General features: G+C 43.3%; 1 long non-coding RNA gene across 1 annotated transcript; it reads left to right on the top strand.

Annotated features, from left to right (window-relative positions):
• The first annotated feature begins 2,287 nt into the window (after window positions 1–2,287).
• Window positions 2,288–12,884, top strand: LOC135303810 (uncharacterized). The gene is made up of 3 exons (XR_010365186.1): window positions 2,288–2,487; window positions 6,636–6,803; window positions 6,942–12,884. It is a non-coding gene; the product is annotated as an uncharacterized LOC135303810 (long non-coding RNA).
• The last annotated feature ends 3,424 nt before the right edge of the window (window positions 12,885–16,308 follow it).

Genomic DNA, 16,308 nt, shown 5'->3' on the forward strand with positions numbered 1-16,308 from the left:
GATATGCCCAGAATATTCAGGCTTGCACAGCCAGAAAAAGAAACGTGTGCCCTTAACAGTGACTTAATTTTTCTGCCCTATGATGCTGGCTGACTTTAGAAGCCTTTCAAAGAATCTTTGTTTAATTTCCTTTCTTTCATGTAGAGCAGTGTTATTCTGTGAAGCTATCTAGCTGAACCACATACATGGGGGATGAATTCTTTTTTCCTAGAATGTAGCAAAGCTTGTGATCAGCAGAAGTGGAAAAACCCACATTCTTGCTGCCTGCTGGAATGCACAGCTGCATTCCCGGAAGAACCAGCCAGCCCAAAAACCTTCTCCTGTCTTTTCTTCTTTTCTTTGGCCTTGAGTTGGGTGACTGCTTTTTGTTTGTGGATTTCATTTTCATTTCAGTGGCATCTCTCTTGTCACACATGTAGGTGCTGGGGTTTGGTTCCTTGCTGGCACTCACTGAGGAACAAGAGAACAGCATTTCCCCTGCGTGTCAGATCCCTGACAGGAACAGGTAAAAGCAGCACATGTTCAGTGTCCCCCCTCTGCACAGGACATGCAAGTTGTGTTCTGCAGTCTGAGATAAACATCTTTTCCCTGGATCAACCCAAGAGCTTGGTCTGGAGATAAAATCCTGGGGCTGTTTGTCAAGTTCACAGCTACCAGCAGGATCTGGCTCTGGAAGGAGCGAGGAGCTGCTGGGAGCAGCTGCTGCTCCCTGTGGATTTTAGTGTGGAGGCTTGCCTGCAGCAGGGGCAGGGGGACAGCAGCACAGAGGAGACAAAAAGGACAAAGAAAATATTTGTAAAAGAGGATTTCGAGCACCTGGGCAGTTGCTGCTGTTTGCACAAGTCAGTGCTGTCAGTGGAGCTGTAGAATTTTGCTCTGTATCCCCTATTAGTAATTTTTTTCAGGAACTATTCACAAAACTTGACTTAGGGTATACATGAAAAGTAATTCACTGTACAGTCATATTTTCCCCTTTAAGCAGATAAAGTTGTCATTCTTTTCAAATTAAAAGAAGAACTGCAAAAATAAAAAAGGAATCTCTTTCCTACTGCACTGTGCTGTCACCCACAGAGCTGTAGTTTTCAGTTCCATTGTTTGAATTGCAGAGAAACACTTATTTGTCTAAACTGAGGTAATTTTATAGATCTCTAAAATCTGCATTTTCTCTCACGTCCCTCTCCCCCCAATTTCAGGCATCCAGAGAAAACCTAAAACTATAAAATAAATCATCGAATGCTGCAGAAAGCTGAGCATAGCTTTTACTACATACCTCTGCAATTAGAACTAATTTACTGCCCTGTGAGACAGGGGAAATGTGCAAGGTACTCCTTGGGTAAGCAGGCCACAGTAAGAGAAGCAGAGCTGCTTTGTAAAAGTTATCTGCTCTTATTCAACAATTATCAGGGTCATTCTTACAGCTACATACCGCAGAGCATTAATTAATGGGGCTGCAGCTGGTGGTACCACTTTGGCTCCTTCAGCCCAGCTCTTATTCCATATTTCTCAGGTTTGTATGACCAGTCTTGGACCACATCCCATCACCTTCCCCCCACCCCCCAAAGTACAAAAAGTACTTAAGTCTCCACTGGAAAACTGCCAGGCTTTCATAAAAAGAACAGAGCTGTCGTTTCTTTGCTATTTTTATCTCCTCTGCCAAAAAAGACACCATGTTGCATTGGCAGTTGTGTGTTTTAAATTGCTTTCTGTGTTGAACAGGTCAGAGCCCAGGTTTTCTGCAGCCACTGGAGCTCCAGCATCTTGCTGACTGCAAGCTCCACTGTGCAGCTTGGGGCACTGGATTTTAGGCAACGATTCCCACACACAGCAGGACTGCACTTCTCGATTTCCTAAATGTCAGGAGGCACACAAGTTTGAAAAAGAGCTGGTGGGGCAGGTGTTTGGAGAGAAGCCTGTGATAAAAAGCTGTTTCCAGTCGCAGTGCCTTTTGCAACAGGAGGGTGCAGTTGTGACTAGGCTTGGCAGAGTGGCAAGGTTCCCCTGGAATTCCCTTTCCTGGAGCTAGGATCTCATGGTCTGAACGACTAGAGTGGCTCTGTCCTCCTGTAGTTTGTGTAATCCTGCCGTGAAAACCAAATCACTTCATCCCCTCTGTGCCAGGTTTTATTCCTCTGGAGTCCTTGAAATGGAAACTGTGGGCACACAGTTGGTGGTGACTGGGGCTGATCCCTAATTGGTCTCTAATTGGTCCCTAATGGGCTGCAGCCGTGCAGCACAGGTGAATGCTATTGAAGGTGAGGAGCCATGGAGTGCCCAGGGGTGCTGCCCAACCCCACAGGGAGCAGAGGGCACACAGGGGCACTGCACCAACAGTAGGGCACTGAAGGGGGCTGAGGGACAAGAAGGGCACAGCTTGCAGCCTCTTGAAGGGCCCTGGTGTTGCTCTGCATGGGCTGAAGCCTTCTGGAATTGTGTGGGGACACTCTGGGGGTTGTGGCTGGCTCAACTGCAACAGGAAGCAGCAAGAAGGTAAATCCATTCTCATTGCTTTATGTCCTTTCAGCATAGAAGGCAATTCCGTAGAATTTTAATGGAATTTGAAAGTTGGAGTTAGCTGCCAAAAACACTTAAAAATAAAAGTGTATGCAAGCTCAAAACACTTCCCTTGTCAATGCTTTTAATTCTGATGAATTGTCATTTAAGGTTCTGCTTTGGACTGTGAGAGGTAAGATTTTGTTGCCAAAATACAATCTGGTCCTGCAAAGACTGACTCTTATGTTTAAATTTGAATGAATAATATGAGTGGACTTTGCTGTAATTGCCACAGCCTAATTTGGGATGTGTAGAAAGTTTGTGAGATTAAAAGATTTTGGAGGGTATTATTAATGCAGACACAGTCTTCAGCTCCAAACTGCCTTGGAAATATTTACATTTAGTGGTACGACACTTCAATGTGTATTTTTATTGTAACATATGTTGCTTATTGTCTCTTAAATAAATATATATGCCATAGATATAGGTATGGAAACACAAACAGATAAATATCTAAAAAAAGACTGAAAATCACTGGAATAGAGAGAGAGGGGAAAGGCTTCATGAAAGCTGTCCTACCACAGGAAACACAGTTTGCCATGAAGTGCTCAGTGGGGAAAAATATAACTACACTTATTCTCTACTGTTTGAAATATTCCTTTCTCCCTCCTCTGCCTACATTCTCTTGGATCCTCAAAATCCTTGTAACAACAGGTTTTGTTAAGGTCACTTTGATCATACAGTTCCTACTGTGGAAAGGTGTAATTGAGTATCTGCTTTATAGAAGTAAAGATGAACTAAATTTCACACTTAAAAAAAGGCTTCATCATTTGTGGTGTTGATGCCAAACAGAGCACAGCTAGAGATTCCTCTTCTTTAGAATGGAGTGAACTTCCTGAGAATTTAAATTTGTTTTGGTGAACGTCACATCTTTGGCACTCTTTGCAAAGTGTAGTAACTGCAGGGTAGCTGGTGATGCCCTGAAGAGGATTAACAATTAGAAAATTAGAGGGACAGGAGATAGAAAATCCGATACAACTTCTTACATGTGCTTTAAGTCTTTTACTGGGACCACGCTGTGAGGAAGCAGAACTTTCAACTCTTAACCCACCTGCAAAGCAAACACTCTGCTTTTTATTGCCTTTTTTTATTCAATCTGCTCCATGCTAGCTTCTGTAAATGCAGAATTTGGTACTTGGAGTTGAGAGCTCTTTAGTCTTCCTGCCTGTAAATCAGCTAATCCCAAGCCCTGGGCAGCCTGCCTGCCCCAGGCACAAGTGCAGAGAGGAGTGACACTGGAGGGAGCTTGCAGGTTTGGTTCTTGAACTGAGCAGTGATTTATGGCTTCTGACTGAGGTCATTGCTTGGCACATAGTGATGGCCAATTTGATGGATTAGGAACTCGAGCAGCTCAAGGGCCCTTAACATTTGTAACCAATCATAATCTGGCTGGCAGTGACCACAACAAAAAAAAACCACATATTCTTCTTTGGATCTATTTTAAACTAGTTTAGCTTTGTTTTCTTCTTGGAGACCTAGTGCTGCCATTAGATACTCTTTGATTTGGTTCCAAGGATGGGTCAGAGTCACATTTTTCTTTGATAAACCTATTTTTGTCCCCTCATTGGTGTATGCTGCTGAGAGCTGCACGTTTCCTTTTGGTCTGCTGTTGCATTACCACATCAAGGAGAGCTGCAGAAGTGGCAGGAGGGTTTTGCACAGCATCAGAGGGTGCACTTGTGCTACTTTTCTGTCATCTGAAGAAGCAGGTCGTGATTTACAGCACCTCAGGTATGACCAGTTCATCAGGGTCTGTGAGGTGTGTAAGGCAGAGTGATTCTGAAGCAGCGTTACAAAGGCTTTACTGCACCAAAGGGATGGGGAAGCAGCTCTGAATGAGGCAAAATCTGTGAATATTCATTGTTCACATGTTTAAAATTAAGCCTAGTTCAGGGATAAAATTCTGAGATCAACTGCAATTCTCAGCCAGGCTGATACTAATGTCAGTGAAGGTGTAATACTCTGTGACTTTGGTATTGAATCCCTTTAAAGTTAGGCTTTGAAAGCTGTCTTTGCTGTGTTAAAATGTTTTGCTGTACTGCATAGCTGGTAAGGAGATATTTCTGCCATATTTACTGTAGGCACTCAAACAACAGCAGTAGAATCAATATTAATCAATATTTATATAGCACTTTTTACCCACTGAAATAGCATCTCTTGCATGGGAAAGTCCTGTTTTATTCAGGCAGACTTGTTCTGAAGGTGATGATTTATTTTTCCTCTATGGTATTTCACAATCCTAAGAGTTTATTAGAATCGTCGGGGTTTCGCTCTTCTCTGTTACATTCTGAGTTACTGAAATATAGGTTGAAAATAAGTTGTCTAAATTATTGTTATTCCTGTTAATTCCATGCCAATGCCTTAGAGCTGTGCTGCTGGCTCCCTCTCCATTGGTGAGGGCTGTATAAATGTAGGAGAAGGTGCTTCAGACAGAGTGAAAATACATTTCTGTGTCTCAGAGAAGGACAAATACCAGGAAGGCTGTTCTTTTGCTCAGTGCAGCTCTTTCACAGTGACTTGCATGGCTGGACATTTTTGCTGAGAAGATCCTCTAGCTCAGAATTGTGTGAGCAATGCTCCTAAACTCAAAATCCGTGCTGGAAACATCAACATGGGCGTGCAATGCTCCTGGGCTAAAAAATCCATGCTGGTAACACCATCCTGTACCTTAAGCACTTTTGGGCTCCAACTCATCTGTTTCTTAGAGCTAAGAATCCTCTTCCCAGAGCACCTCAGATGTGGATGTTCATGTTGGAAAGTGCACATCCTCCTTCCTGCAGATGAAGGAGGGAAGCAAGCACACTTTGCCTGTGGCCATACGAGCTGCTGCAGCAAGAGCTGGGACCAAGACCTGCTGCCTGGTAACCTACTCACCTCTGCCTTATTCACAGAAGGGTGGGGATGAAATGAGTTTTCTTCAGATCGCCAAAAATGTCATCAGACTCCAGAGATCTCCAAGCCTAAACTGTCTCCAACGCCTTCTCATGAGTCCAGGGCCTCACCTCTTCCCCTCTGTGCAGCTGCCAAAACCTCTTGCTTCCTTTCACTGACAGCTTCACCAGTGCAGCTGTGTATTTTCAATGAGTAGCACGAGGAAAATTTGGGGATGGAATATAATTAAATTTTTAAAGCCCACAGGAAAATTTCTGGTTTGAACATATTAGTCACTCAAGTTCAATTAAAGCTTTGTTTCTAAGGATGTTAGCTGGTGCTGCCACAGAAGATCCAGAGAGCTGCAGGATGATCTCTGCTTTGCTGAGATCACTGTCATTCACATCCTGATTTGAATCCATAGGAGAACCATGGTGCTGAAGGCCAGTGACAGATTCATGGAAGGATTTGTGTCAGAACAAACTTGGATCTTGGGAACTTTTGGTTACAGCTGCTGTGCAGAGAGCCATGGCTGCATTCCCTTCCTGAAGCACAGCAAAATTTCACCTTTCCTTATGATCTGATGAAGAGAAGTTAATTATTAAATGCATTTCAGTTGTGAGCTCTTCTGAGGTAGGATTCATGCAAGTCCTGTTCAGCAGAAAAAAAAGTAATGTTTCAAATGCCCTGTAATCCTCATTTTTCTTTCAGGCAGCCCTAGGTGCTGCTGCATAGAGGTAAGTCTGCTGCTGAAGCACATCCCTGGAGTGGAGTCCTGCTTGCTTCCTAAACGAGGGATTCTTTAGCTCACATGGGGCATTTTATAGCTGGTGTCTCCTACTGTGTCTGTTTTGAACAGATGGGGAGTCAGTGCTGCATTATATGGGACACTGATATACTCTGAATTTATTTGCTGGCTGTGGAGTTGTTCAGCCCTTCAGAGTCCTTGTCTGGACTAAAGGAAATCTAAGAACACAAGTGCCAGTTGAATGGAGAATGAGAGAATGATCTGGGCCTTCTTGGGCCTGCAGCTCTCACATGTTCATTGTAGCTCTGTGAAAGTGTCAGTTCAGCTGGAAGGCCAGCAATGGGGAAGAATTGCATCCAGCTTTGGCCACCAGCAAAGCAGATGTTGTTCTCTGGTGTGCAACATCATTCCTCCCCACCATGACCACCTTATGGTTTTATCTTTTTTTCCTTCCACCACTCATTAGGTGGCACCTAGAGAATAGAGAAAAGGCTGGCACACTCTGGGCAGGAGAGTGAGTACAGCCGTCTCCCACAGCTGTCTTTAACTTTGCTCCAGCGCTCTTTGCACCCCTCCACACTCCTGGAAGAATTCTGCTTCTCTTCAGCAAAGACTTTTGGCTTCACTGTTAGAGGTAGGTCCTGGCCAGCTCCATGAGAGTTTGCATGGTCCTTTCTGGCTCCTGCCCCTTAACTTTCCCTTAGCTCTGCAGAACACAGAGCCCAAGTGATAACACTGCTCATGAGCAAATTCTGCTGCTTTTTCTCTCTAGGAAGGTGCTGCATGTTACATCTGAACTCAATGATCAAGACTCTTTTTCTCTGCAATGCAATGTGCTTTGGCCACTTGTTCTGAGAATAAGTGGGAGAGAACTGGGCACATAGCAGTATTTTTCATTCTCTGCTATTCCCACATCTCAGCTGCAGTTCAGAAGGAACCCCCAGATGTCCTCTGGAAGTCACATGGTAACTCAGAGCCAGGTTTTCAGGACAAGCTGTAGGAGATACCTTCAGATGGTTTAGGCAGACACAGCACTGGGATGGGACAATTTATCAGGAGGATTGAGGCCCAGGTGTTTCTAGGACCACCCTGTAGCTGGCAAGGCATTGAAGAATGGTCCAAACTTCTCCCTCCCATGGGTATTGAACCAGTTCTTTGGGAACCTCAGCCACTGCTAGTATTGGGAGCAAACCATGGGGAAGTTAAATTTCTGCACTTAAAAAAAAAATAAATTGTCTGCAGAAAAGGCTTTCCATGAGTTTGTACCACTCCTTCAGGGATTCTTTGTCTAAAAGAAATAACAGCTGGACTTTTAAGTACCAGCTACTGATCTGATAGACACTAGAACTCATAATTTTGATAATTCTGTTTCTGTCCTTGTCAAGCACCCTGTTAATGGCTGGGTCTCTACCCTACCTGGAGCAGAACTGAAGCTGATTTTGGATATCACTCATGCTTAATGACATTCAGCAATGAAGGGTACCATAATAATGGAGCTGATGTCACAGGTCTTGTTACATGGGAAAAATTGGGAGATTGTCCTTGTAAGACTTTGTATTCTAGAGTGACCTGGCTACTTTTATGTTATCTAGTCACTTTTTGACAGAGCAGGAATTGATGTATAGCTCACAAATACCTCTGTCTGGGGTGCTTTCTGTCAACTGGGCTATTTCTTTTGTGGTGTCCTTTTGTGTATGTCACAGGACAACTTTTTATGGGGTCCTTTATAGAAAAAGGAGGAGAATCGGTTTACATCCCCCTCAGAAAAAATGGCATCAAACAACTTCTTCAAAGTCCAGCACCTTTCCCTAAGCACAAGTAAAAGCCTAAACAGTTAAATCAATCCCAACTAATTCAGCATTTAGTAAACTCTGTCCTTACTCACACATTCTACTATTCCCAAGCAGAGTAAAATGTAGGGTACAATGCTGCAGATGAAAAGAAACAGAAAATATCCCCCTTTGGAAGGAAACAAGTTCTCCTCTGGCATATTTAAAGCAACCTGATGTTTGCACCTCTAGATTGATGTTATTATGCATCTTTTCCTTCTCTTATCCATGCAAATGTTTGGTTCAGCTTGCTGAGGATTGATCAAATCTTCTCCCTGGAGAAGGAGAGAGGATCGTGGAGACAGGATCCAAAATGCCATCAAATAAAGATTTAGAAAATGCAGTATCAACAGAGCTGTGCAAATAACTCCTTTTAGTGGTTTCTTGGCTGAGCTGTAATGCTGAGAAGCAAGTTGTTCTGTGGCAGTGGGACTAATGAATCCTGGCTGCCTGGATTTGAATCCTTGCCTCCCATCTCTTTGCCCACCCCTCAACCCCTGCTCCCTCTGTGTCCCTTGTAGTTCCCTCCCCTCCAGCCACCTTTGCTTCCCTTCCTTCTCCCCAGCTGACAGCTGGGCAATGGCAGCAGGGACTGCAGTTGGCTCTGATGAGGAGCTGGCCAGGGGGAGCAAGGAGCTGCTGAGCTCACTGGGCAGAGCTGCTTTCGTGGGGGCACTGGTGGAGCTCCCTCTCTTTCTATTGAGCTGCCAGCTCCTTGAACTTTGTGCTCACTCAGCTTTGCTGGGAGTGTCATGTCTGTGCAGAATTTGGCTGAAACAGGCCCGAGGTTGAGAAGTTATTGGAGAGACAGATGGACTGGCAGTGCAATCACACAAACCTCATTTCCTAGGGGAACCTGCCTTCAAGTGCTTTGCTTGAACCAAGATAAAGTGGTTTTGCTTTGTTTTCCAAGACTTGTTAACCGCTTGGATTAAGCTAAATATATGTATTAAATTATATTATAAGCACGTGAGTGCTCTTCTGCTGGTTTATGCCTTTTTTAAATAGCAGTGGATTTATTTCCTTACCTATTTTACAAGCAAAGCATGGCACAGCTAGCCCTGCCTAGTTTATGTTGGCTTCACATAACTTTTGGAGTCATTGTGCTATTTATTTTATATATTCTATATAAAGTAAATAGCATGTTCTATATATTCTATAACATATATTTTATATATATTATATATATCATATATATTTTATATATATGATGCTATGTATTTTATATATAGAATATATATTCTTCTCTTCCTCTGCCCTTGATGCATCACCCAAACATTGCTGTCTTTACAGGAGAAATACACCAAGTCTTTGAGCACTTGCTGCCTTCTTGGAAGGTTATGCTATCCATCCAAAGTTATTTTTCTCCTCACCATAGCATGGTTTCAAGTGTTTCAGCTTTACCTAATACAGAAAATTATAAGGAAATGGCTAAGTACACCTTAAGTATGAATAAACTTTAGAAATGACAAGGCCTAGTTTGCCATTTCCTTGGACAGGCATTTTGCCCAGTTGCTCTGTTTGGACACACACAGATGAATGCTGGGATAAAGTCTGTTTTCCTCATATTACCATGTCGTATTTAATGAGAAAGGTATTTAGTTCTCTTCCTTATGAGCATAGCAGCCGTAAATATTAACATATGGCTCATCCTCATTAAAAAAAGGCTCTCAAATTCATATCTCATTCACAAGATCCATTCCATATCAAATGTTTATCTTCTTTTCCTTAACTCCTTCTACAGTCATGTTCAGCACTTTGTACTGCACTGCAGGGCATTAAGTACAGAGACACAACACAATTAGGGTTTCTTTTCTGCCCAAGGAACTCTGTACTGTAATATAGAAAGAACATAATAAAAATATAGTAAATAATAATTTTATAAAATAAAATACATAAAAATATAAATAATAAAATATCAATATTAATAAATAATTAATTAAAAATAACTTCAGAGGACCATCAGTGCTATCAGAATCCATCTAACTTCAGAGTGAAAAGAGTTGTACAAACTATAAAAAGGATGCAGCTGGCAAAATTGATCAGTAACTCAGAATTGTGTTGAAATCCAGGCCCTAATTTCATAGTACCAGAAGTTAAGCTAAGCTGTTAATATTTTCTAATAATCACTTTTCATCTGCTGCTGGTTTTTATTTGTACCACTGAAGCACCCTTGGAACCCTGGTGGCAGACCAGTGCCATACTGTTCTGAACACCACACAAACACAGAACAGAGTGAAGATTCTTCCATTTAAGGGTTGTGAATTCTCATTAAATAAGTCTGCTTTGAAAACCATCAGTCATGACACTATCAACTGTTAATCTATTCAGTAAACTGTATGTTGTCTTTTTTCATTTTTTCGTCTATTCATCTATTATTTCATTTTTTTATTCATCTCCAGATCTCATTCAGAAACATTTTTCTCCTGCATATATATATTATTTTTATTTTGTATTGAATTTAATGCATTGTGTAAATCTATTAAAAGAAGTTATACTTTGAGAGAATGATGTGATTGCTCCATTCAGTAGGTGATCTTTAGTGCATTAGCTTTGCCGTGCAAGAGCAAAGAGATGATTATTGGGGCAGTTAAAAAGGAAATACAAATGTAGATTAGTAGGTTACAGTGTCTTTCATTATTACTGTATTCAAATCCAGTCCTGACTGTATTAAATGCATCATTGTGACACTGCTGGCTGCTTGGTGCCGGGTAAATGAAGTTCATGGGGTAAATCCTGCTCAGGGGAATAGCCAAACTTGGTGCTAATTGCCAACTTTGTTGCCATGGTTTTGCGGAACAAACATGTCCCTAACCCCCTGGGCAGGCATCAGGCACAGCACAAAGGTAGCTAATTTAGTGCTGTCCATAGAAAAGGGCTGCACAGAAAGCTGTGGTCAGCAAGGGTTTCTAATCCAGTTCCAGTCATTAAGCATCCCTGTGCAGAGAAGTGATCTTAGGGCTTACAAGCTGTTAAAGCAGGCACGCAGTTTTGTCTGGATTTTCTCTGTTACAATTATCAAACCCATTTGCGTTTTCTGTTCTGAAATTTGACAAAGAGACAAAGTTTGGCCGTGGAATCCTTTCTACACATCCATCAGGTGCCCTTGTTAATGTATAGGGGGTGTTGGTTTAGGGAAAACATGTTGCATTTTTATCCACATGCTCAGCTCTGCAGTTTCTCCCAGTGGTGTTGAACTTCCAGATGAACTTCTGATGAAAACATCAGAGAGTTTTGGTATGTCCTGGTGTCCCCAGCTAACACTCGTGTCTGCTGGGTGGCCCTGTGTTGGTGATAGCAAATGGAACTCCCAATGACAGTGGGTGAGCCACAGAGATAGGAGAGAGCTTGGCTGCTGCTTCTAGAGGACAGAGTGAGAGCAGAATGAAGGTCTGCACTGACATGATAAAGACCAGGGCACATGTGGAAGGCCAGAGAGCTTGGTCAGGGGCTGGGAAGCTCCTGGTGGGCTGCACAGGGGGCAACTGTCCTTCAGGGAGATTGTCCCCTTCTCCCAGCTATAGCTGCAATCCCTACTTGTGCAGTTGTGCTGGCTGCAAGAGCAAGTTTGGTAGATGCAAAGGAGATGAAAATGAGGTGGTTTTGATATTTTGCCCCACTTGCTTTGACAGAATCCTTTTTGGCCTATGCTTGGAGGGAGTGCTGTGCACAGCCATTGGTGCTCACAGAATGAAGGGTGCATAAACCTTGTGCCTCCAGCTGATGGGGGAAAAACTGACCTATCAACTGGCAGCTGTGCATGTTCTGCCAGCAAACTACACAAAAATATATTTTTAATTAACTTCTTCAGTCATAAAGACCATTTAAATGACATATGACTTTCAAAATAAGATATTCTGTGGGGCCCGTATATCTCTCCCCACTCCTGTGTTTGCTTTTCCTGCTTTAGCATTTGACATTAATGTCTCTCATTGAACATCTCAACCCTTGTATCTTTCTCATGGGAGACACAGATCAGAGTGTTCAAGCTTTGTAATTTGGCACTGCTGGCATTTTTGTTCACCACAAATGTTTCTGATGATCCTAATGACATTTCAGCAAGTTTGGGAGGAAAAAAATCATTAAGAGTAGAACAAAAAAAAATCCCTTGTTGATCTGAAGTGCTCTCTGAATGAGTTCTGGGGAGTTTAAATTCAGGCATGGAATCCAACATTTCCATTTGCACTAGAGGTGAGACTATTTGTAGTTACTGTTTAAGAGAAACCCAGTGTTGAAATCTTTAAACAAAACGTTTCGGGTTTGTTCAGCGGAGGGATGACTATTGATCAAAAATACATTCTATGTGTTTCCAGTTTAGTGAGGCACACTCATTTCCAAGACCAAAACTGCTGTCTTTTTATTTTTACAGTCTTTGTTTGAACTGAGATCCACATTCATTGTTACTGAGCTTTAATAATCTAAGGGTCACTTGAAGGGCTTTTGTTTGAGAGACCTTTCAAGCCAAGCCAAGGCAGCAGTTTAGAGAACGTTTCTTGTTTGTAGACAAAAATATATTAAAACAACCAAGGGAGCTATTACTCTTCCACATAATTATTTTTAATGTCTCATTGGACGTGTATGAAATGCCTTTCAGTTCCTGTGGGAGAATTACTTTTTTGCCTTTTGCAGCGTAGCTTTTGTTAAATTTCTGCGCTGCTTTTCCATTGAGCAATGTTCACCCCAGAAGACTTTATAAACATGAACAGTATCTCCAGGAATATGCTTCCAACATAATCCACAGAAATACTTAGAGATTTGTCAGCAGTCATGGGCCTGATACCTTGCATACCTTGTGCCATCTATTTTTTTTCTGGCCATAGTTAGGAGAGAACGTGACCCCAGTTCACAGGGGGAGAAGTCAGAGAACAGCCGAGACTCCTGCAGGAGGTGAGGCAGATCCGTGTGCTGCAGCAGCCCATGGTGAGGGCAGGAGGGCTGAGACTCTCTTCACCCCCTTTTTTCCTGATAAATAGATGCCAGGGAATTGGACCACCTTGTGGCTTTGGAAGAAAAAGGATTGGTAAATGTTCTGTGCTGTTCCCTGGCAAAGACTGGAATGGTGTGCATCCTTCTGTTTATGACTGGAATGCATTTATGGGGAGGAGAACCAGCACAGAAGCTGAGGAAAGGGCAAGAGTAACTATGTGGAAAGAGAGAAACCATCCTGTAAAAATACAATTCCAGTAAAAATATTTAGGCTTGGCTTGGGAAGCGCACATTTTGTGCCATTTGTGCTCCACAGAGGTCCAGGCTTAGCAGGCAGATGCAGGTGCTTCACTGGGATGTCTCGTCCTGTTGGGTATTCATGATCCTTTAGATCTGCCAGTTGCCCTTTTCATTTTGAAAGATGCCCAGATATTGGGAACTCCCACAGATCACATAGTAGCTGTCTTATTTCTGCAGCCATTGCCCTTCTCCTGGGCTTGGTGAAACTTTCAGTAATCCCAAATGGGCCTTACACAAACACACCCCATTATCCATGTCTCATCATAAAGCTCATAAACGGGTATCTATCTAGGTAATCATACTTGCTAACTGGATGTAAACCCAATTCCAAATGTATAGTGCTCCCAGGTTTCAAAGAGATAAATTACTATATTCATCATCGTCAGATGACTAAACTTGAAATCTTTCAAACTAATAAAATTGTATGTTATATAGATGAAGTATGATATGCAAAATGCTTTGGTATGTGGAATGATCCTGCTTTGTTTATGGCTAAACCCCACATTCTAGCAGTTTCTAGCAGGGAAAGGCTGTGGAAGCTGCATCTTTGAGCAGGACATGATGATAGGAGCAAATTATTGTAACTCTGTAACGCAGTGATGTTCTTACATCTGAAGCACGAGTTGCTCAACAGTAAGTGATTTAATTGTGTAAAAAGTTGCCTTTATGTGAACTGCAGTATACATCTTGGAACAATAATTATGTTGTAGCTCAAGAATATATTGTAAGACTGTAAGGGCAGTATGCACTTCCCAGTATCTGCCTGATGTCACAGTGGTAGAACACTTCTAAAATATTTTGTACATAGAAGTCACTGCAGATATATACCTAACAACATATTCTTGAGACAAGGACTGTAAAGCAAACTTGGGGTTATTTTTTATATATCATTATTTGAGGGCTTCCTGTGAAGTTGATCTTTCAGTGTCATCCAAAGTTCCCTGTCCCGATTTGACAATTTTATGGCTTTGAACTCTCACTCAGTTGTTCAAGGTGATTTAATCATTGGGTTGCGTGTCTCTACATTTAGAGACTGCCAAATATAATTGTTTGTAGAATATCTGTTCAATTTGGAGTGCTTCTATTCAGCAGAGGTGCTGGAAAAATGGGAAGGACTAAATATGTGCAGCCTGAATAAAGGGTAGGAAAAGCTTGGGTGAAAGAATATAGTGGTCTACATGTAAATGAAACATGGAAGCATGAGAGAGAGACAGAAGAATTATGTGGAGTTTGGCAGGAGGATGTAATGAGTAATAGATGGAATGATGAAGGGGAAATAAAATCGGCTGGATGAAGAAAAGCTTCCTGACCACGAGATCTTGTTTGATTACTGAGGTTTCCCAGGGGACTTCTGTGATTTGGGAAAAGTTATACAAGGCTGTTCAGAGCCTCACAATGCACAGCTCTTCGTCACCCCATAACGTGGCATCTAGGAGTGGATAGTGCTCCCCTCTTAACTGTTTTTTGTGGTTCCTGGGATTTGCTGGGCAACCCCGAGCATCTCTTGAGTTTTGTCTGGCCTCTGGCTTCTCCTTTAGTTAGGCTTGATGAATAATATTACAGATCTTGAAGAAAATCTACCTCCTCTGAGGTTGCAGGCTTGATTCTGGTTCTTTGATACTAAGGGCAGGGTTGGATTGAGCTGTCCAAAGTGACAGGACCTCTGAAGATGCATTAGGTGACAATTGCAAATGCCTTTGTGTATGTCCTCAGAGCTCTGAGCCCAAGCCTTTACAATGTCTGCATTGACAGTACTGATACACAGTGTTGGAGTGGAGCACGTTGCAAGTGTTAAATACTCTGAAATCCGTATTTGGCCAGAGAACTTATCCAACTGATTCAAGAGCTTTCACTCCATGATAAAGCAGATGTAGCTATTATGGGGTGTTCGTGTTACCCAATCATAGAATTATTTCATTATAGATCTGGTGTCTGCCTAAAGCTGACTCCAGGAGTTCCTCAGAGAGAAGTTTATCAGATGAAAAATTAAGTGTGCTTTTAGCTGATATCCAACCAATTTGCTGAACTCATTTTGACTTCTGCCCAGAGGTTCTGAGAGTTGGTTTAAAGCTGAGAGTCCATTTGGGTTTGAGCATTTAGGGAAGAAGCATTCAAAAATCCAGAGGCAGTGAAGACCACATGGTTTCTAGAAACTGGGGAGCTCAGATCATGAAGTCACAGAAGTGGGTTTACAGGCTGCTTTCCTGGTGGGTCTCTTCTGCTTGGCCTTTCAGTACATTCCTTCTTTTCAGGCAGCTTCTCAGAGCAATAGGATCCATTTCCTCAAAAGCACATGGAAACTGCAAAGGCTGCTGCTGCTCAGGGTGAAACCGAGATAAACTGGGATCAGTGACATGGACAGTGGGATGGGGGGCACCCTCAGCAGGTTTGCCACCACCACGCTCTGTGTGCAGCCTCTGGAGGGCAGGGATGCCATCCAGAGGGACACTGCCAGCCTGGAGAGGCTCAGGAGAACCTCATGGAGCTCAGCAGGGCCAAGAGCAAGGCCCTGCACTGGGCTGGGGCAATCCCCAGCACAAACACGGGCTGGGCTGGGAATGGATGCAGGAGAGCCCTGAGGAGAAGGGATGGGGGTGCTGGAAGCTCAGCAGGGCCTGGCAGTGAGCAGTGCCAGCCCGGAGAGCCAAAGGTGCCTGGGCTGCAGGCAGAGCCCCGTGGGCAGCAGGGCAGGGAGGGGATCCTGCCCCTCTGCTCTGCCCGGGGATCCCAGCTGAGCTCTGCATCCAGCCCTGGGCTCCCAGCAGGGAAAGGGCTCCGAGCTGCTGGCCTGGGCCAGGGCAGGCCAGGAGGTGCTCGGGGGGCTGGAGCACTGGGAGCTGGGCTGGGAACTGGGGCTGTTCCGCCTGGAGAGGAGAAGGCTCTGGGGAACCTTCCAGCAGCTTTCCAGGGCCTAAAGGGGTTGGGAGGGAGCTGCAGAGGCACTTTTCGCAAGGACATGAAGGAGCAGGACACAGGGGAACAGCTTCACACTGACAGAGGGAGGGTTAGATTGGTTATTAGAAAGAAGTTCTTCTCTGTGAGGGTGGTGAAGCCCTGGCACACGTTGTCCAGAGAAGCTGTGGC

The sequence above is a fragment of the Passer domesticus genome, chromosome 6 (assembly GCF_036417665.1).
Source record: "Passer domesticus isolate bPasDom1 chromosome 6, bPasDom1.hap1, whole genome shotgun sequence".
Classification (NCBI taxonomy): domain Eukaryota; kingdom Metazoa; phylum Chordata; class Aves; order Passeriformes; family Passeridae; genus Passer; species Passer domesticus.